The sequence below is a fragment of the Felis catus genome, chromosome B4 (assembly GCF_018350175.1).
Source record: "Felis catus isolate Fca126 chromosome B4, F.catus_Fca126_mat1.0, whole genome shotgun sequence".
Classification (NCBI taxonomy): Eukaryota; Metazoa; Chordata; class Mammalia; order Carnivora; family Felidae; genus Felis; species Felis catus.
This window is the reverse complement of record NC_058374.1, coordinates 107,154,683-107,177,447: the sequence shown is the minus strand read 5'-3', so window position 1 is coordinate 107,177,447 and position 22,765 is coordinate 107,154,683. Positions and strand designations below refer to the sequence as shown.

The window sequence follows — 22,765 nt, the reverse complement described above, 5'->3', positions numbered from 1 at the left end:
GCCTAGGCATTCTGACCCACAGTCCACTTTATTGGCAAGTAATATTAACTATGAAGAGAGTGGTTTTTAACAAAGAATATAAAGAGAAATAACCTGAACTGAGTTTAGGTTGACAAAGAGTAGATTAACAAAACTAAATAAGCTGCTTTATCAAATTAAAAGATTTCTAGGTATCTTCAGTGCACTAATGTATCCGTGACTACTCCAGAAAAGAATAGCATTCAAGCATAGAATCATTTCCCCCTGAAACTTTTGGTTCTGGAGCACATCCTGGGACTATGTCCCATAAAATACTCACTTTAGGGAATGACATGCCACTTTCACACATCTTGGAGGTGAATACAAGAATACTCTAAGCTAAACCTTGAATATTGCAGATAATATGTTAACTTTAGTTTGTATATTTGTATTTTTTTTCTTTCAACGTTTTTTTTTATTTTTTTTATTTTTTTTTTATTTTTGGGACAGAGAGAGACAGAGCATGAACAGGGGAGGGGCAGAGAGAGAGGGAGGCACAGAATCGGAAACAGGCTCCAGGCTCCGAGCCATCAGCCCAGAGCCTGACGCGGGGCTCGAACTCACGGACCGCGAGATCGTGACCTGGCTGAAGTCGGATGCTTAACCGACTGCGCCACCCAGGCGCCCCTATTTGTATTTTTTTAATTTTTAACATTTTTTAATCTTACTTATTTTTGAAAGAGAGAGCATAAGCATCTTATTTATTTTTGAGAGAGAGAGAGCACAACCAGGGGAGGAACAGAGAGAGGGAGACACAGAATCTGAAGGAGGCTCCAGGCTCTGAGCTGTCAGCACAGAGCTGGATGTGGGATTGGAACTTCATGAAACAAGATCAGGACCTGAGCTGAAGTCAGATGCGTAACTGGCTCAGCCACCCAGGCACCCCGGTATATTTTTGTTTGTTTGTTTTTAAACAGAGGATGGAAGACATACTAAGTCTAGAATATCTTGTTTATATCATTAGTCTCCATTTAATAGGAAAACCGACGGGAGGAAAAATACAGAATGAAATACTACCTATTGTTCATTATTGGCATATTTCTCTTTTTAATTGAGCCAATTTTAAAATAATTATGTATGTTTCTCTATAATTAATCTTAGAGTGTCATTCTATTTTCCTTGGCAGCACTTTGTTCTTTTTTTTTCTGATTGTATAGCAATGATTACAGTCTAATCGTGCTATGAATTACAAAAGGGGAGGAAAAGTCCATATATATCTTCCACTTCCATATTTTAAAAGCAGAAAATGATTAAGCTAGTTTAGTGACTTGTGAAGCATTTGAGCATTCATTTTGATTTTTTTAGGACCTTTCTTTCCTCTGGTTCCTACTCTTCAGTGCTAGGATCAGATATAAAACAGTTCATCTTGAATCCTCCTCTGAAAAGATAAGATGAAATAAGCTATAAAAATTTAAAAATACCAAGAATAAATGCCAGGTATAAAATTAACACAAGAGATGCAGTGAACATCTTCCCTCAGTGATTAATATTCCAAAATTAAAATGGCCTAGCTTTTATAATTAAACATATTTATGTATAGTCCAATGAGTGGTATAAAAGACTTACTCAAATTTGGAGTTTCCATAGTCATCAAAAGAAAACAATAGACATTCTATTCTATTAAACACAAGAAATATGAAACTCATTCAGCATGCCATCCTGAAGTCAAAAACAAGTAGTTACTGCCGTGTTCTCTAAATCTGACATGCACAGAATTACAACTATGTAGGTATTTATTTATTTATTTTTGTATTTATTTTTTTTAATTTTATTTTTTAAATTTACATCCAAATTAATCATCATATAGTGCAACAACGATTTCAGGAGTAGATTCCTTAATGCCCCTTACCCATTTAGCCCACCCCCCTCCCACAATCCCTCCAGTAACCCTCTGTTAAGAGTCTCTTATGTTTTGTCTCCCTCCCTGTTTTTGTATTATTTTTGCTTCCCTTCCCTTATGTTCATCTGTTTTGTATCTTAAAGTCTTCATATGAGTGAAGTCATATGATATTTGTCTTTCTCTGGCTGACTAATTTCGCTTAGCATAATACCCTCTAGTTTCAGAGCAATGACAGTGAAGGCTGTGCCGGAAGTTGGTTGTATCACCTCCTAAATTAAAATACAAACTGTCTTCTGTACACGTACCTGGTCCCAGAGAAGGTAACCAGCTTAGGGTTGTCTGTTAAAAAGAAACTTCTAAAAGGATTCTCTGGAGTGACATCATGCTTCTAAAAAAGAGCCCAGAAAAAGCCGGAGCTAAAGAGAGGACTCAAAAAGTTACTGGCAGAAAGAGGCAAAGCCAAGCCCACAATCTGCATTAAGCAAGCTGACGTAGAAGATGCCAAGAGGTGACGCTCTGAGGACTTTGCAACATTCTCCCCAACAGTAGTGGAGACAGTGGTTCAGCACTCCTGGTGCTGCATGGCTCCTTGTACTATAGAGGCTGAAAAGCTAAAATTTACATTTTTCTAGATTCCTTTGTGGCTCAGTTGTAGATAAAATTTAGATTTGGCCAACCAGATATATCTGTGTGGGAGAGTGAAGTTGGAAGTAGGGTAGGGCTCCAGCTTCTGGCGGTTCTGCCGTTTCTACTGACATGTGCAATTGCAGGAATGTTTTTCTGTGTTATATTAGCAAAGCGTCAGGCACTAACTTACGGATGCCAAGAGTCAAGGCATGGGATGTCCCTTTGGCAGATGCCACACATTTCTGGAGCATACAGCTTCCTGAATATGATAGGCTTCTGATATTGTGATCTCTATTGAAGTCACAGCAATGACGACATTCTCTGAAACACAGATAAGGCAGTGGCAATTGGAGTCTTGTTTCTGTGATTTTCAGCTTAGGGCACATTCCTAAAAACTACTTTAAGAGTTTGCTCTTTTTTTCTGCTCTTTTTACCCTGTTACAACATTTGCTACTACCAGAAGTTTTCACAGGCAAAAGTCACTCAGGGAAATGAGAGCGTGGCATTGGGTATCTTTCTGGCTGAGTTTGAAGTCACTGATGTCGTCATTAACATTAGAAAATGGAGATTGTTTTTTTATAAGACATTATCATGACACAGTGACCTTAACTAGCCTATGGTGCTGAAATACCTATTGAAGACAAATTTTTCATAGACTGAGGGTCTGCCACAATAGATTATCATGGCAAAATTAAGAAATATAAAGATATTACAATAATCCGGCCACTTCTAACTATGCTAGAAAACTTAAATAGAGAAAGAACAAACCAGAGTATGGTCAAAACCTGACGGAGGTCATGTGACTACCCTTATTCTTATTTCAGATCATGTGAGTCACCAGATTAACAAAGATTTGCCATGGAGATTAGGGCCTTGGGTGGGAATGAGAAGGAGGCAACATCATTTTTGTGGTATTCTTAATCATAACGCAATAACACACACACCCAGAGTGAGGAACCTTCTACAAAATAACTGGCCTTCACTCTTCTAAAATGCCAAATTCATGAAAGGCCATGACTGACAAACTCTTTCTGATTTAAGAAGGATTTGGAGACATGAAAACTAAGTGCAATGTGTGATCCTGATTGGACCATAGATCAACACAAATAACTATCTTACATAAAAAGGCAATACTGGGAAAACAGGCAGAGTATATATGATCTGTTAATCAGTTAACTGTATCAGATTAAATTTTATAAATTAATATAAATATATTAATAATATATTTATTAATTATAGCTATTAAATGCTTATGTTTATTAACTGTATTTAGGTTAAATTAGGTTAAATAATATGATTTTGACAACTGTACTAGGATTGTATGTGAAAATGTTCTTGTGCTTATGAAATGCACATTGAATATTTAAGAGTAATGTGGCATGTACATCTAAAATGTGGCAATTTATTCTAAAATCATACAGAAAAATCATGTGTAAATACATATATGCGTTTATATGTGTACACTCAAATTTGAATGTCAATTAATGTAAAAAAGATAAACATAGTGAAGAGGCATTTGCCGCCTAGAACTTCCTATTTTGTTCCACATTTATGTTGCTTTAAATAAATATTTATATAATGTTAAATAAATATTTATGTAATATTTTCATTTACTTAGGCATTCAAAAGCCCACAGAATGTGGGCTTCTAGTACCAATAAAATTGACTTTTGTGATTTTTAGTAGTAAATAACTATATAAAATCTTTGGATAACCAACATAAGTAATTATATTTTGTGCTACATAATTTTAATAATATTCCTAGGAAGTACACTAGGAATACACCAATATAGTAAAAAATGTCTAATAATCATGCTATAAATTAATAGAAGAAAACAAGGAAAAATTGCATAGCATTCCACTAGAAAAAAATCTTTTAAAACTTATCTTCAGTATTTTAAAATTTAGACTGAATCATTGAAACTATTAACACTTTATAATTTCCATACATATGTGATAGAACACTTTACAACATATTACTTAATTTTTGTAATCATAATTTTGAGACTGGAATATATTATCATTGAATATGTTCATTGAATACGTTCATTGAATTGAATATGAATATGTTCATTGAATAAGTACATAATTGTGAAAATAGTGATATGTAATATGTTAAATATGTTTACCTTATTATGGAAACACTGAAAGTTGGGTTCTATAATCTTAAAATATTCTGAGCACAAAAACAGACTACAGCAGAGGACGATGTCATTGAGAGGGGCAGAAAATAATGTCACGGAAAATCATCTTGCCTTAGGATAATTCCTTTCCATTAAAAGTCTAAATTAACAATTCTACCAATGTAGAAACGGGAAATAAATGAAGTGTGAAGAAATCAGGATGAAAATTATTTTATGCATTTGATTTCCAAGTATTATTGAAACATTTATCACAATTTGTATGTGATATTAATTTCCTGGATACTAACATTTTCTGCCACATGTTGCGATCTCTCTTTTAGAAAATGTACTCAAGCAAATATTCCTCTATAACTCATAAAAATAACTGGTTAATGAATGAAGTTTTAATGTTTTTGACAGTTTTTTTTGTGTGGTCTTTTTCATCCCAGTGAGGCAAGATCCTAAAACTCTCACAAGAAACGTCAAATTTAAGGTTTTATTTTCCAATACTGAATATACTTGAAATGAGATCTCTTTCGGGGCGCCTGGGTGGCGCAGTCGGTTAAGCGTCCGACTTCAGCCAGGTCAAGATCTCGCGGTCCCTGAGTTCGAGCCCCGCGTCGGGCTCTGGGCTGATGGCTCAGAGCCTGGAGCCTGTTTCCGATTCTGTGTCTCCCTCTCTCTCTGTCCCTCCCCTGTTCATGCTCTGTCTCTCTCTGTCCCAAAAAATAAATAAATAAACGTTGAAAAAAAAATTTATAAAAAAAAAAAAAAAAGAAATGAGATCTCTTTCTTCTTTCTTATTCTGCTTCTAAGTGTCATTTTAAGTAAAGTAACACACATATTCGCCTTGCCTCACCTCCCTTTTTGATTTTTATCTATAAAATATATTATTTTGTGAAAAACATATTCTCCATAGATGAAGCTCCTGAATGAGTCTTTTATTATTTCAAAAGGGCCAACATGTTAGCCTCAGCTTTATAAGTTATAGCTTTATTCTTCTTTGAAAAATGCCCTGAAAACGCAGTGACAAATATAACAATTTCCTAAGCAATACTAGGGAAAGTGCCAAGGGAATTGTATGTTTCCTTTTACACAAATAACAGACATATGATTTCTATATGATGGAAGCTTGGTGATTAAGTATACTGAGGACAAAAAAACAAAAAAACAAAGAAAAAAAAAACACCCCAGTTTCTGTATCTCAGATTCAAAATGAGTTTCAGAATAGATTTTTATAATTAAAGAAAGTCACGCAGCCCTCATTGCCCTATTTCCCAGAGCTGTTAAGAATGTATGTATTCATGTATTTGCATGTAGCTATCTGTGAAGGTGTGAGTACATGTATATATGCAAACATACAAGTACATGTGCATTCATATGCAGATGTAACTCTGTATTTCCTCTCCAATAAAAGCAATTTGCTTTTTTCCTGAAGACAAAGCGAGCATTTCTTTCTTTGTTCAGTTCCGTTCATTCACTTGGAAAGCCCTTCATTCTCCATCATTCTCCATCATTCTCCATCATTCTCCATCCATGGCAGCACACTGCAGAGGGGCTCCTAATCTAATAATGCCATGTGGTATTTTTACCTATCTTATCTTGATGCTACATGTTGGCTCCTTGAAGTTAAGAATTTGATTTCTTGCATCTTATTTATTTCAGGGTCTCATAACTGGTAGTTGCTCAAAAACTGTGTTCTATATGGATGAGTGAGTTTTGCCCACATCATCTAAAGTACCTTATTTCCTTTCTCATCCCTGCTTGAAAACAGGCTTGTAGTTTGATACAATGTTCTCACAGATGTTGTGAGGCAAGTGCTCTATAAAGCCCCCAAGGAAGGAAGATTTAGAACTGTTTTTCCTTTCTTCTGCTGCTTTAGTGGCTTAGTTAGGGAGGCACACAATATAGCTTGAAGCAGTGCAAGACCCAAAATCCTCATAATGAAAAGTTTGAGCTTCATCTCAGTTTCTTTTCATGAGCTAAACAAAATAATAATGTCTACCTCATAGGTTTTATAAAAGAAAAATGGGGGCATCTGGGTGGGTCAGTTGGTTAGGCACCCAACTTCAGCTAAGGTTATGATCACACGGTTCATGAGTTCGAGCCCCTCATCAGGCTCTCCGCTGTCAGCGCAGAGCCTGCTTCAAATCCTCGGTCTGCCTGTCTCTCTGCCACTCCCCTGCTCTCTCTCTCTCTCTCAAAAATAAAAAATAAACATTAAAAAAATGAAGTGATGCATGCATAATACTTACCAAAGGACAAGCACATAAAGCAGGCAATAATGCCAGAATAAAGAATAAAGAACCCTGCTTTTTGTTAGTAAAGAAACTATTCTAGGTAAAAGAACATGAGAATTACTTCTGCAATATCTCTTGTAGTTAGAATGACTTTATGGTTCCTTTTGTCCCTGACCGGGAGCTTTATACCTACTTTTGTTACATAGTTATTAGTAGTATTCCTTGTTACCCTCAAGAAGTTTTCCTACTTGGAAAATAAATTACATGACCATCCTACTGCTAGTCTTTTTTCATTCCCCTTTATATTTAAAAGTATTATTGAGTCATCTACAAATTGTAGATCTGACAAATCCCTAGAACCCAAATAAACAAAGTGGTCAAGTATTACTGTTTTCTTTTTCTTACTCTTCAGGAAGAAAATGAACTAAGTTTTAGGTTATGTCATCGGGAAAATATCTTGTTAAGTCTTAGCAATAATTGTAGCCTCTATTTTTCCTAAAAAAATAATTTTAAGGAATGTGCATGCCTCTTCGTTTTAATGTTAAAAATTACATCACTTCACTACATGTTTTTCTTGTCACAAAATTGAAACAGAAGTATTTTGTACTTAACAGTTTTCAGACACGGTTTTTCAGGGAAACCAGAAAGCTAAAAATAGACAAAAACAAACAAAAATATAATTAAACAAGAATATTATTACATAAGAAATGTCCAAAAACAAGACATACTCCCCACCCCTCTAAGCTACAAAATGATACCTACGATGGGTAGGAGTATAACATGAATTTTAATTATTTTTTAAATGGGGCTTGGCAATGTATATTTTTTTTGTGGTTTAAAAAATTAATTGAGTTACTTTTTCAAGTTTTATTTATTTTATTATTTTACTTTTTTCAAGTTTTTACTTAAATTCCAGTTAGTTAGTATTCAGTTTAATATTAGTTTCAGGTGTAGAATTTAGTGATTCATCATATACAATCAACACCCAGTACTCCCCACAAGTGCCCTCCTTAATACCCATCACTCACTTAGCCCTTCCCACTCCCTCCTCCCCCAACAACCCCCAGTTTGTTCTCTATAGTTAAGAGTCTGTTTCCTGGGTTGTTTCTCTCTCTCTCTCTCTCTCTCTCTGTCTCTCTCTCTCTCTCTTTTCCCCTACGTTCATTTGTTTTCTTTTTTAAATTCTACCTGTAAGTGAAATCATATGGTATTTGTCTTTCTCTGAGTGACTTATTTTTTTTTTAATGTTTGTTTACTTTTGAAAGAGAGAAAGGGAGCGAGAGAGTGCGAGTGGGGCAGGGCAGAGACAGGGAGACACAGAATGTGAAGCAGGCTCCAGGCTCTGAGCTGTCAGCACAGAGCCCGATGCGGGGTTCAAACTTAGGAACTGTGAGATCATGACCTGAGCTGAAGTCAGTTTAACTGACTGAGCCACCCAGGTGCCCCCTGACTGACTTATTTCACTTAGCATTATATTCTCTGGCTCCATCCATATCGTTGCAAATGCCAAGATTTCATTCTTTTTGATGGCTGATGATTTTCTTTATCCATTCATCAGTTGGACATTTAGTGCAATCCCTATCAAAATACCACTAGCATTTTTCACAGAGCTAGAACAATCCTAACATTTATATGGAACCACAACATTTGCTAAAGAGCCAAGGCAATCTTGAGAAAGAAAAGCAAAGCTAGGGGCGCCTGGGTGGCTCAGTCGGTTAAGTGACCAACTTTGGCTCAGGTCATGATCTCATGGTCCGTGAGTTCCAGGTCCGTGAGTTTGAGCCCCACATCAGGCTCTGTGCTGACAGCTTAGAGCCTGGGGCCTGCTTCAGAATCTGTGTCTCCATCTCTCTGCCCCTCCCTTGCTTACGCCCTCTCTGTCAAATAATATAGAACCCTCTCTGAGAAGTAATTCTGTCTTTAGTCAGAAATAGACTGCTTTACATCCTAGTCTGCTTATGAGATTCTTTGCCTGCTTGTTTGCTGCTTCTATTACTCCCAATCAGGGATGACAAAAAGCTAGCATCAGAAAGAGAAAAAAAAAAAGTTGAATACATAGTTTCTATAGGGGCAATCCTTTGATTTGAAGGTAAATGTTAATACCTTATAGTGGGTTATCTGCAGTACTTGATCTTTATAAAACCATATTGCCTTTAAAGTTAACAAGCAGGTCACAGTACTTACTTCCCATTCGGTTCTTCTGTATTTCATACATTTGGAGTAAAATACTGCCTGTGTTTCCAGAGAAGGAAAAATTATACCTATGAAAATTGAGAATGGCCTAAAAGGCAGATCCAAGATGACAATCCCAGAAAAATCTTACTTGCTTAGTGGCAGACACTTCTGTAACTAAGCATTTTCCTTATCCTGTTGATTTTTGTTTTTGCTTTAGTTGGTGGTATGACTTGACACCAAATGAATATTTGCTTGGCTAGAAATCATCTTATTTTTAAAATGCTGGGTTGAGGGGCGCCTGGGTGGCGCAGTCGGTTAAGCGTCCGACTTCAGCCAGGTCACGATCTCGCGGTCCGTGAGTTCGAGCCCCGCGTCGGGCTCTGGGCTGATGGCTCGGAGCCTGGAGCCTGTTTCCGATGCTGTGTCTCCCTCTCTCTCTGCCCCTCTCCCGTTCATGCTCTGTCTCTCTCTCTCCCAAAAATAAATAAATGTTGAAAAAAAAATTTAAAAAAAAAAAAAAAAAAAAAAAAAAAATAAAATGCTGGGTTGTGACGGCCTAATACTCCTTCACACATTGTCCGAATTAATAAAAGTTTTGCTTTCTTATGTACACTGAGCTAATGAACATGGTTTCCCCTGTCAAGCATGGAGAATGTTGGTAATTTCAGAGCAACCTTGAACTTTATGGTAGGGCACAATCTGGTAGGGCACGCCCATTTTGGGGAATTAGGTGGCAGGAGAGAGTTCTCAAAAGGAAAACACTGAAAAGCCAAAGACAAGCCCCTTTACCACACTGTGTCTCTGGTAGTGGGATATTGTTGAATGCATGCCTAATAACTTATTTGTACATCTTCCTGGCTCACAGGAACCTATTTAGCAACCTGCCAGTCCAAGGAAATAAGTAAGTCAGCATTTTCCAATCTATGGAATATTACCCAACTGTGAGTCATAAAATTAATTTAGTGGGTCAGAACCAATTTAAATTGTAAAGAAAACATCAAAGTGCTTTTTTCCAGTGTATGGAAAATATAGTTTTATAGAATTTCTGTTTTTATTAAAATATAAATTGTGTGTAAGATTGTTTATATAAAGTAATCTTTTTACTGTGGGGTACTTTTAGGTCTATGGATAAAAGCCAACTATAGAAACTCTGCCCTTGTTGCCATTGATTTGTCTTTTGATGGACAATGGTTGTTTCCTGGTCATTGATCCTCAAAGGAATGTTTGCTAAGTGATTTTAGGAGAAAAGTTTATTCCTGTATGAAAAGGAGAGCAAAGACACTTTTTTTTTTTACTCATTTTCCCTTCTTATTGGTACCTTGTTGCACATCATTTGAGGTTTATATCCACTGCAACTGTCATGTGAATATTATTTTTATGCTAAGGATGACAGAACAAAATAATAAGAAAAACCTGGATCCTTAAAGACATCGGTAAGTCACTGCACTGTGAAATGGCTCCCTTCCAGCCTTCTTGTCAATTTATGTAACAAATGTCTGAATTGTTTAAGCCATTATTCTATTGGTATTTTACAATTTATAACAAAAATTTAATGGCTACAAGTCTAAAGCCAGTTATACTGGAAGCAATTTCTAAATTATTTCTCCACTTTCATTTTCTTTGCCTTTTACCTTTTGCCCCTCTTTTCCTAAGTCTCATATCTTAAGTTCATATTTGAATTACTTATATGGTGTTTACTATTACTAGATGAATGTTTTTTTAAAGATATTATTTCTAGTTTTGTTTGTTTGTTTATTTATTTATTTATTTATTTATTTTAATAAATGTTTTTCAAGTCAGTTGCTTCTGCCCTAGTTTGATCTCAAGGCTACTAGTTAACTGGATTGGTTGATATAGGACTCTCAGCATAAAGAATATCAATTTCATCAAAACTTGGATATTACTAATCTGTAAATGCTGACTTTCCTTTAAACAGTTCTTTAAAAATTTCTTCCAAATCCTTCTCTTTACTCAATTAAATTATACATATCTTAGTATATAACATTTTATTTATTCTTATTCTGTATCTTGTAGAATACTGAGCTATAGCTTATAAAACATATTAATTTCCATGGTAAATACAGTGAAGGTGGAATTTAATTTTAATGAAGCTTGGTGTAACGAACATTCCATTCCAGTGAAATAGTAGAAAGCACCAGCTGGAGACCAGCTGTGTCCTATGGTCTTTGACTGTAAGTGAAATCTTACTACAACACAATAAAGCAGATGCATCCTTTGATGAACTTTGCAAATCTTCAGATCAGGTCTCTTATATTCTATATTAGCTAAAAAGTGAAAAAAAAATCATTCTCTTTGGAGGCTCATTAGTTTTTCTTTGATGCCTGGCCAAGAATTCAGTTCTCTGTCAACAAATGGAGGTAATATCTCATTGGACTACTTTGGTTCTAATGCCATTCCTTCTTAGATAACCAAGGGCACCAGTGATGTTTTGGGGGGAAGTCATTGAGAAGATGTGACCACTGGTTGACCTTCACACTGGACCCAGGCAATTGTAAGTTCCCCTGTCCTGAGAATGTGCATTGCATTTGCCTTTCCCATTTCCAGAAGCCGTCCCAAGGAAACAACCTTGAGGTTAAAATGTGGTGTTGAGATTATTTGGATGGTATATGTGTTTGAACTCAGTTAAGGCCTCTATGTAAACTTTTAAGATTTGCCAGGCTTGTGAAATGATCTATTCATCTTGAGATTGCCCAAAATAAACCTTATGAGTAAGTTCCCTTCTTTTTGCCCTTCCCACATAGGAACTAGTTTCAGATAATATCTAAAAACACTCCCGAAGGGGTCGAAAACTAACGAATTCTTACATCAAAATACACTTTTTATTAGAATATAAAACAAGAAAATATAATTATATATTCTACAAAGGGACAACTTAAAAAACTTGGGCTTTTATAAAGCTCTTTGAACTTGGAAGTTCCTCCTTGATAAAGATAATGTAATTTAACCATGTCAAGAGGCAAATAATTGTGATGATAAAAGTGCCAATAGAAAGCTGTATAAATAGTAAAATCATAGGTTACTTAATAAAAGGTAAGGAAAGGGTGATGTGTTCATATAATTTTTGGTAATAAGCTTAAGTTAATAATTTAATGACATAGATTTGTACCAATATCATAGTTCCATGAGTGTAGGGAAACCAAATATAACTTGAATATTTGCCTCTAATTAATCAGGCTGTGATTCAAAATTATAGATAGCCTCCTTTTCTAGACTTTGCTTTAGGCAAAGCATGGTTTTTATTGATGTCTACATTCTCGGAGCCTAGGAACTCCAGTTTTGGCTAAAATCAATCCCTCACTGTTTAATAAATGGTTGATTCACATAATTCTATATTTAACCTATGAAAAAGTTACAGAAGGATATATATAATATGGTTCATAACTTTTGCATAAAAATATCACAGTGATAAGTATTGTATTGTTAAGTATTGAATAAGTATCCATTCAATAAGTATTGCAGGATATTTTTAGGTGGTTTGAATTTAGCTTCAATAATTATAACATATTCTATTTACATATGGTGTGTATATGTGGGTAAGGAAGTTAAGGGTTTTTAGGCAAGATGGTGAATATGAAGTAGCCAGTTGCTTAATTGGTGAAAATGTTGTATAAATGACAAGATTTAGATCAACTGATATAGATTCAGTTTCTGTATAAGCAGAATGTTTTGTTCCAGAGATTCAATTAATTATATATTAAGCAATTATTTCCAGCATGCCTATTTTGTACTGGGAATTATAATAATCTCTGAAAGTATAGTTCTTTTCACTAATGTTACTATTCTTCAAATCCAATAAAGGTGCATGCTACATGAAGTTATATGTAAGTGGGACCAAAATGTAAATGCATTATTAAATGTGGAAACGTCAAGCTTCAATTTACCGAGAATTCAAAAGATAACCATCATCATCATCATCATCAATAATATTGAACTTTTTCAATAAGATGTTAAGTATGTGATAAGTATGATGTGCATAAGATGATAAGTATGTGTGTGCAAACAGATGTATTTTTAATATAAGCCCTTAGGTATTTAATAAATACTAGGCAGTAGGAATGTATAAGTTTTTGTTTAATACAAAATTGTTATGAATTATTGTTATCTAGTTTTATCAGTTGTTTCAATAATTAATGGAAGGTCTGCTATATAAACTACAGTTGCTGAATGAATGGCTGATCAAAGAAATTAATGAATTATTGGATACAGAAATAAACCTTTCAACTACATATCAATGCAGTAATAAATACAAAACAGAGAGACTTCCTTATTTTGAAATGATAGTTATTAGTATCAGATTAAGCTCTTACTGAAGTTATATTAGAAAATAAATAAATTATAAAAATTTAGCAGCTTGAAGTGTTGGAAAACTTCCAAGGGAAGAGATGAGATTTGAGGAGGCAAGAACTTTGAGAAAACAAAATGCATTAAGTTGATCCCTATATTGGCCAATTTTCTTTTTTTTTTTTTTTTTCTTCAGGGAATTTTCTGATTTCCTGCATGGGGAATGAAAAGCTGTAGCATCAGGCACTCCTCAGCATGCTTTGAGAGAAAAAAATGGAATTTTGGAAAAAGTAATGCAGGAAGCATCGGATATAATGGGAAAGTTCTTCTTTTGAGTAATTACCAACTCTGAGACTTAGGACACAATGGACATACTGATAAGATCAAAAGTAGAACCTATAAGAGGATCTAAAAAAATCTGGTAACTAGAAATGGATCTATATGTCTACAAAGGAATGGGCTGAGACTCTTGAAACTTGTTTCCTAGGAAACTCAATAGACTCATCCTAATAGCCTAACATCAAGTCTGAATTGGATCAAAAAGAATTGCCAATAAATTAACTGTATGCTAGAACGAAACTCAACATTCATTAGAAAAATTACAGAATTGGGAGTCTCCCTAATATATTATCTACAATATCTAGAGTGTGGTTAAAAGTTACTAGATATGCAAACAAGTAAAAATATGTGGTGCATAATACAGAGATAAAATGATCAATAACGTCTGATCCACAGATTACCCAGGTGTTGGAATTAGCAAATAAAGACTCTTATCTGACGGTTTTAGGAAGTAGAGAATCTACAGGTAAAGATGGATATGATAACTGAAATTTAGAGAATTCAGAGGAGACAAGGAAATTCTAAAAAGAAAAAAAAACAGTGATTATAGAAATAAAAAGCACACAATCTCTAAAATTAAAAATGCATTGGATGGTACTAACAACACATGGAACATTCCAGAAGAAAGGGTCAGTAAACATGAGATCAAATAAAATTTTTGCAAGCTGGAACTCAAGAAGAAGATTTTAATTTTAAAAGAGCTTCACAGACATGTGTGGCAATATCAAGTAGTTTGCCATTTGTATAATTGGAGATCCAGATGGAGAAAAGGAATGTTATGGGACGGAAATGTTGGTGAAATAATAATTGAATTTTTTTTCTAAATTTAGATGAAAACATTAGGTCAATAACAAAGAAAAACAATACAACCGAAGAATAATAATTTCAAGTAAATTACATCATAGTCAAACTGGCAAAACTCAAAGTTAAGGAAAACAATTACAATTCAAAAGGCACATTACATAAAGAAAACTAAGAATTATAGCAGACATCTCATTGGAAGTATAAACCAGAAGTCAATGGATCATGATACTCTCAAGGGATAAAACATTAATCCAGAATCCCATATTCATTGAAAATATCTTCTAAAAATAAAAGTGAAATAAAGAAAATTTTATATAAAACAAAGCTAAGAGAATTGGTTACCAACAGATTCACACCTCAAAACATGATAAAGGCAGGTTTTAAGTTGAAGGAAAATCCTTATGGAAATTTGAATGTACATGAATTAATGAAGACCACTAGAACTGATAAATGTGGGGGTCACTTTAAGTTGTTTTTAAAAAAATTTTTCCTTACTTATTTAAAATCAAATTGACCATTTGAAGAAAATTATATTTTACTAAGAGAAGGTTATAACATGTAGAAAGAAAAATGTGATAAAATATAAATGATGAGAGGAGCTAAATAAAAATATACTGTTGAACGGCTTTACATTAAATGTTAAATGGTATATAATTAATTCAAGATAGGGTGCATATTGCAATTCCTAGAACAAATAGTTAAAAAACATGAAGTAATAGCAAAATGAGGAATAAGATGCATATGAAAATACTACATGTTTTTTTATACTATGTGGCAATGAGAAAGAATGAAATATGGCCTTGTAGCAACATGGATGGAACTGGAGAGTGTTATGCTAAGTGAAATAAGTCATACAGAGAAGGACAGATTCCATATGTTTTCACTCCTATGTGGATCCTGAGGAACTTAACAGAAGACCATGGGGGAGGGGAAGGAAAAAAAAATGGTTAGAGAGGGAGGGAGCCAAAACATAAGAGACTCCTAAAAACTGAGATCAAACTGAGCGTTTATGGGGGGTGGGAAGGAGGGGTGGGTGGGTGATGGGTATTGAGGAGGGCACCTGTTGGGATGAGCACTGGGTGTTGTATGGAAACCAATTTGACAATAAATTTCATAATAAAAAATACTACATGTTAAATTAAAAGAATATAGGAAAGGAAAAACAGGAAAAATGTAAGATAAATAGAACATACATAGAAAGATGATAGACTTAAACCCTGCCATATAAATAATTCCATTAAGTGTAAATGTAAATAGCCCAATAAAAGGTAGAGATTCTCAGACTGGGTGAGAAAGCAAGACACAACTGTATGCTGTTTACAAAAAATACACTTTACATATAGACTCTAAGACAAGACAAGAAGTAAAAGGATGGAAATCTTTTATTTCTTTCACACATAAATAATAAAATACCTTGAAGAAAGGAAAAATCAGTGGGGAAAGATCATGCTGGAACAATTATTTATATGAAAAAATATAATTCAACTCAAATCTCTTGTACTATACACAGGCTACACTGTGATAAGTTAAAAGCGAATATCATAAGCCTTAAAAAACCCACCAAAATAACAAAATGAATGGCTGTGCTTAATAAGATTTCAAAAAAATAAAATTAAAAAACAAAATTATCAAGTAATGAAACAAAAGCATAAAAAAGAAGTAAAGAACACACAGAACAAATAGAAGACGAGTAGCAAAATGTTCTCTTTAACTGTAACAATGTCAATAAACTCATTTAATGTAAGTGACCTGAACAATCCACTTACTAAAGATATGTTTTCAGACTGAAGAAAAAAACAAATGAATATTCAAATGCATGCGTGTTTACAAGAAAGGAATGGTATCTATCAACAAAACTCCTGAATAAACAAACCACAACGTAATAGAACTATAAGGAGAGGTAAACATATCTAAAATCATAAACAGAGCTTTATAGACTATTCTGTGAATAATTGATAGAACAAGAAAAGAGATAATCAATGAGAATATAGAAAATTTGAACCAATATCATCCTACAAGATGACATTGACATTTATGGGACATTCGAACAACAGCAGAATACACATTATTTTCAAGTACACATGGAATATTTACTTATATATTCTATATTTTGGTAAAAAAGGTTCAAATATTGTTTTTTAACTTTTTTAACGTTTTTTTATTTATTTTTGAGACAGGGAGACACAGAGCATGAACAGGGGAGGGTCAGAGAGAGGGAGACACAGAATCTGAAACAGGCTCCAGCTCTGAGCTGTCAGCACAGAGCCCGACGCTGGGCTCAAACTCACGGACGGTGAGATCATGACCTGAGCCGAAGCCGTCCGCTTAACCGACTGAGCCACCCAGGCGACCCTCAAATATTTTTTTTAATTTTGATGTTATACTGAATTGAGTCTTGACCATAATGGGATTAAATCAGAAATCAAAAATAAAAAGATTTCTGGAAAATTCCTGCATATTATATATTATATAGTATAAATATATTTATTGTCTAATAAATATGCATGGTTTTTATTCTAAATAAAATATTTATTCTATATTTATTATAATTAACAATCTTCTAAATAACTCATGTGCTGAAAGAGTAATCAAATGAGGGGCACCTAGGTGGCTCAGTCAGTTGAGCATCCAACTTTGGCTCAGATAATGATCTTATGGCTCATGAGTTTGAACCCTGCGTTGGGTTCTGTGCTGTCAGCACAGACCCTGGATTCTGCTTCAGATTCTGTGTCTCTATTTCTCTCTGCCCCTCCCCTGCTCACTCTCTCTCTCAAAAATAAATAAACATTAAAAAAAAATTAAAAAAAGAGAGTAATCAAATGAGAAATAAAAAGTATTTTGAAATGAGTTAATATGAAAGCACAGAATATCATAATTTGCAGATGGCACTAAATGCTCAGGGAAAGATTTGTAGCACTAAATGCTTCTGTTATGAAGTACAGCCATGATATGATGACCTCAGTTTCCACTTTAGGGAACTAGAAAAATAAGAGCAAATAAGGACATGAAGAAAATATAAATACTTATAAATACTTATATATACTATAAATATATACTTATATATAAATGTCCCTAGTAACTTTGTTTATAATAGCCCCAAACTGTAAACAACTCAGATTTCAAGCAATAGGTAAATGGATAAACAAACTATGATATATCCATACATGGAATTTTACTCAGCAACAAAAATAACTGAATTATTGATCCCCACAAATGACATTGATAAATATCACAATAATTATACTGGGTGAAAAAAAAGATACACATATTATATAGTTTCATTTATAACAATTCTGAAACTTAATCTATAGTTACAGAATGCAGATTGATAATTATGTGGGGACTAAGATAGATGTTGAGCAAAAAAGGAGAAGGAGAGAGGTATCCTGACTGTGGTCGTGGCTCCATACTTTTATATATAATATGTACATAAATTTTCAAATTGTACATTTTAAACATAAATGGTTTAAGATTTTTATTATCTCTCAATAAAGCTGTAAAAAATACAATCAAAATAAACTAATATAAAACAAAAAATCATTGAAAGCATATAGATACCTAGTAAAATGAAGATAATACATGATGCTAATATCCAAGCAAGAACGCAACATTCAGCATTCCATACAATGTACCTCTCTATCCAATTTTTAGCAGAAATATGGAAGTGTTAGGGAAGTTTTTGACAGATGAATTTTCCAAGTTTTTCTAAATACCAGGCTTAGACAATTATAGCAAAGTTTGTTAGATTAAAATAACAGAGAGGAAAGTGCTGGGAAAGGATGAGACAGTTGCAATCAATCAAGAAATGATTGGATGTATGAATTAACTCAAATGTAGTATTATGAAAACAAAGAGGCCATGATGGAATAAGCAAAAATGTAATATTGCAATGGCAAATGAAAATGCCCTGTTGTCACAGTTATTATTCATATTTTCATATAAACCACTTATAATTTGGATATATTCTTTTGAAATGCAATGTAAGACATTCCCATTATTTATTTATTTTTCAATTGGGGTCAGCAAGAAAAGATGAGCCAGTAATAATTTGGTTGAGATGTTTATTTTCTATATTCAACAAATTGTTAAAATTTTCAAATGATTTTACAAAGAACTATTTGAGGAAAGTTTACTAATTTTTACTAAATCAAAACTAATCTTTTAAAATAGTTTTAAACTATCATTTTAACCAATGAAGTTTTTATGCTTATAAGTGGAGTTTTATTTCCATTCATCAAAAAAGGGCAAGTGTCAGGCGAACATGATAACCATGGTTATTGAGTAGGGCACCTGTTGGGATGAGCACTGGGTGATGTATGGAAACCAATTTGACAATAAATTTCATATATTAAAAAAAAGGGCAAGTGATTTATTATCACTAAATAAGCTACAAATAAAATTCTAGGCTTAGAAAACTTAAAAATCCAATTGGCTACCAAATTTTAGCTTTTTATACAGTTATATTCAATCAGACTCACAGCAGGGATAGATGAACCCTGAATTACTTTAGTTGAGATACACCTTTATGGAACTCACTAGTACCGTAGTAAACTTTGATTCACATTTACCTCAGTGACAAGTCATTATGTATCTCTAAATATATTAAAAAGTAAATTTAAGTAGTTGAAAAAAATCTAAATACCTCCTTTTCAACTTTGATTTACATCAAACCTTTGGAAATTACTGTGGTGTTAGTGATCATAAATGATGAAGATATCAATTTACATAATATGTAATCTAACTTTTTGTTTAAAACACATTTGATTTAATTGTATGTGTATAAATCATATGTGCTGTATTACAAACTTCTCGTGTTTGAATAAATGTTATAGTAGAAATACATAGTAATTCCACAGGGAAATACTGATGGTTTGCACTTAAGGCCATCAATTCTACAAAGAATGCTACAGAATAAATTAGCATGCTTGAAACACTGTCTCAAATTTCTCAACAAAGGCTATAAAATAATATCTTATTTTTGATGTTAAAATTTTTATCTTGTTTTTCATCACAAATGTAGCCATTTGCTAAAGCTGTCTATTGCTTCCAAAATGAAGCATTGCACTGTCAATAAATGTGAAAAATGTGATGCATTCGACACAAACAAGATGAGAAGGGAATGGGAATGAAAGATAAAAAAAAATAGTAAAACACATGAAATTGCACAAAAGTTTCAAAATGAGTTTTGTATTCCGTAAATCTATTCTCCAACGGTAGGATATTCAGTAGAGAATACAAAGTATTGCTCCTAATAAGCTTTTAGTACTACCTGTCCTAGCAAAGGCTTTTTCCGTTAATATTGACGCCTTGGAAAAGCAATTTGCTTTGTGGAATAAAAAGGAATCAGCAGAGCCCAGACAGAGAAATCCAATTTTATCCTCAGACAGGCACAAAGCTGAATGCCTTCCATTTTAATGACTGACAGCTTCTATTTCTTTATACAAGCATCATGTAAGAAATGAACACAACTGCCAATAGAGGCATGATCCAGCCTAAAAGCCCCAGCGGCATCTTGTGTGTGGCATTTCTCTACATGGACACATACTAGATTCAAGCCCAGAGAAAAATATTACAATCTCGTCAAGTTCTAGACAGAATTGCCGTAGCAAAATGAGCAATATTATGTACAAACCAGTGTATCCTTGAAAAAGAGCAGCGGATTTTAAAGAAAGAGTTCCTTGATAAACTGTATGTAGAGGGACCTGAGATTTCCAAAGTAAACAATTTCTCTTTATGGGACAACCTGATGAACATATTGTGTGTGTGTGTGTGTGTGTGTGTGTGTGTGTGTGTGTGTGTGTGAGACAGAGAGAGAGAGGGAGAGAGAGAGAGAGAGAGAGAGCAGAAGTGGATTGAAAAGAAAGCAAAGTGCAATTCCCTTTGACTGAGTGCCCAGTTCTTCAGTAAAGTTACTAAAAAATGTTTGATTGAGGGTGTTCTTATGGAAGCAAATTAAAGAACTAGATTTTACAACCCAAGGAAGAATCTAGAGCCAAAAAGGGAAGCAAATGCAGACAGCAGAAAGACAGTATAGACAAGCAGGTCATACGCAGATTTGAAGTGATTCATGGAAATGGAGGAAATAGTACAAAACATAAGGAACTGAAATTGAGGTTTAGGTCAAACTTATACTTTCTGGATCTCTTTAAGGAGCTACCTAAAGTGACCACTGTAGGCTACGTTATATTTCTATATTGAATAATTCAATTTGTGATATAATTTCATTTGCCATTATGGTTTGACCTCCTTAAATCGAAAAATTTAATTGCTAGCTCCTGCAACATATGAAATCAATTTTGTCAGCCTAGGCAATTAGTAGAACCAAAAAACAGTTTCAGTTTGGAAAGGGAGCTATCTTTCATGATTTATTATTTTTATGCATAGTTATATTAATGAGATGAGAACAATTAAAGTAACATATTATATTTTTGTTTCAAAGTGAATATATGTTCATCTATTACGGAACTCAAATTTCTGTCTGTGTTCCAAACTCAGGGGCTAAGTACATGGTTTTCAGCGCATGGCTTCATTTTGTACCATATGCTATGTTTAGTTTGCTTCTTTTCCTGTGTTAGCCAATTTGTTTTTTATGTAACTGAAATCTTAACCCAAAGAAATGGTGTGGAGTCACTAACATTTTTTATTATTAGTCAGGCTTACCGACAGGGCCTCAAAGTTAATAAATAGAACAACTGAAATTTGAATCTCTTAGGACTGTTTCCAAAGCATATGAACTATTTAAAATTCTATGTTGATAGTGAAGCCAGTGATCACTGAAAGGTGCTGGGAGAGGGAATTTGTTTTTTCAAAGAATCTCTCTTATTTATTATTCTTTTGTCTCTCAGAGAGACACTTTAAAAGAGAAAGATATAGATATAACTCTATTAATATATATTGATATTGGTATTGATAGAGTGAAATAATTAAGTCTAAACTTTCTGATGAAACTTAGGGTATAGAGTTATTCATATACTAATAGTTTTAGTACAACTCTAAAACTGATATTATTATAATTATTGTCAGATATAAGATAAAGGTTTGGAACGTTTCAGTGTTAGACTAGTTAGATATTAGTCTGTGGTGTCATATTTGAATAACAATGTTAGTTATTTTGAATTCATTTTTTATTGTAGTGTTACAAGTTCATGAGCCACACATTTTCTTGAATATTTATAAAGGCAAAGATTTCCATAATTAGTGTAGTTTATATTTTAATTCTGGCACTTTGAATTCATTTAAAGGTGAAAAAATATTCTCAGTATAGTTTGTTATAATTTTAAAATTCGTAGATTCTGTTTTTCCCCCTTTTTTATCTGTTGCTTTCATATTTGGTTATTTTAGAATTGATAATATTTCTTTTCTCACTGCAGGTTTAGCCTATAGATAATGAAGTCAAACAGATATATGCTGGAATAAAATACTCTTTACTTGCCAGCTGAGAGTCTTAGCAAATTTACTTAAGCTTCCATAGCCTGATTTTCCATGTGCTAAAAATGAATGATAGAAAAGGTAGCTTTCAGAGACAGGCCTATATAGTTAGCACAAAAACTCCCACAATCATCATCTTCAATACATGACGAGTATCATTGCTATTATTAATTGAAAATATCATTGGTGGTTCACCTCAATTAGAACTTAATATTATTTCTGTATATCTGTTCTAATATTATCTGACACTTGGATTATACCTATATTTACTTTGATTATGTTGAACTCAATTGATTTGTACACACCTATTGAAAAGAGGCTTCAGGGTAGTAGAAATAAGTTACATATATTTTTAAAAGCATTTTTATTATGTGAGAAGTAATCTTTATATTTTCCCTTAAGAAATGTAATTTTACAAGATTAAAATAGACATAAAATTAACTAAGAATTAGCCAAAGGAATTCAAGGTCTGGTTCAGATAAAGTGGCTATCCTTGAGTATTAGCAGAATTAGGTTGAAAAAAGGTGAAAGGCACAAGAAGAGACATAGATTTTTGCTCAACTTGATCAGAAAGAATTTCAGACAGTAATAAAAGGCTGTAAGACTAAGCTTTTTGTGAAAGATTTTTTATATACTCTTAAACATCACATTATCAATGTTTTAGTTCTGCTTGGCTTACTACATCTACCTTCTGAGCAATATGGTCCTTGAAGAGAAGAATTTACCCAATTATACCAGAATTTGTTCCATTACAGTCAAGGATTCACCTTCATATTACATAAGAGCTTCCTGTCTCTGCATCTTTTGGCAAATTGCCTCTTCTTAAATGACAGTAACTCCAGAAGGATGTTCATGGGTTCATGACATCTG

General features: G+C 33.6%; 2 long non-coding RNA genes across 5 annotated transcripts in view; one reads left to right on the top strand and one right to left on the bottom strand.

Annotated features, from left to right (window-relative positions):
* LOC109501696 overlaps nt 1-22,765 on the bottom strand; it is a 529,863-nt gene that overhangs the window by 33,008 nt on the left and 474,090 nt on the right. For 3 of the 4 annotated variants that reach the window (XR_006600911.1, XR_002744133.2, XR_006600913.1), the window contains one exon: nt 2,676-2,806. The exons of the other annotated variant lie outside the window; for it this stretch is intronic. This is a non-coding gene — a long non-coding RNA (uncharacterized LOC109501696). The remainder of the gene's footprint in view (nt 1-2,675; nt 2,807-22,765) is intronic. 4 annotated transcript variants of the gene reach the window in all.
* Nucleotides 11,445-14,918, top strand: LOC109501695. The gene is made up of 3 exons (XR_002159923.3): nt 11,445-11,534; nt 12,842-12,994; nt 13,521-14,918. It is a non-coding gene; the product is annotated as an uncharacterized LOC109501695 (long non-coding RNA).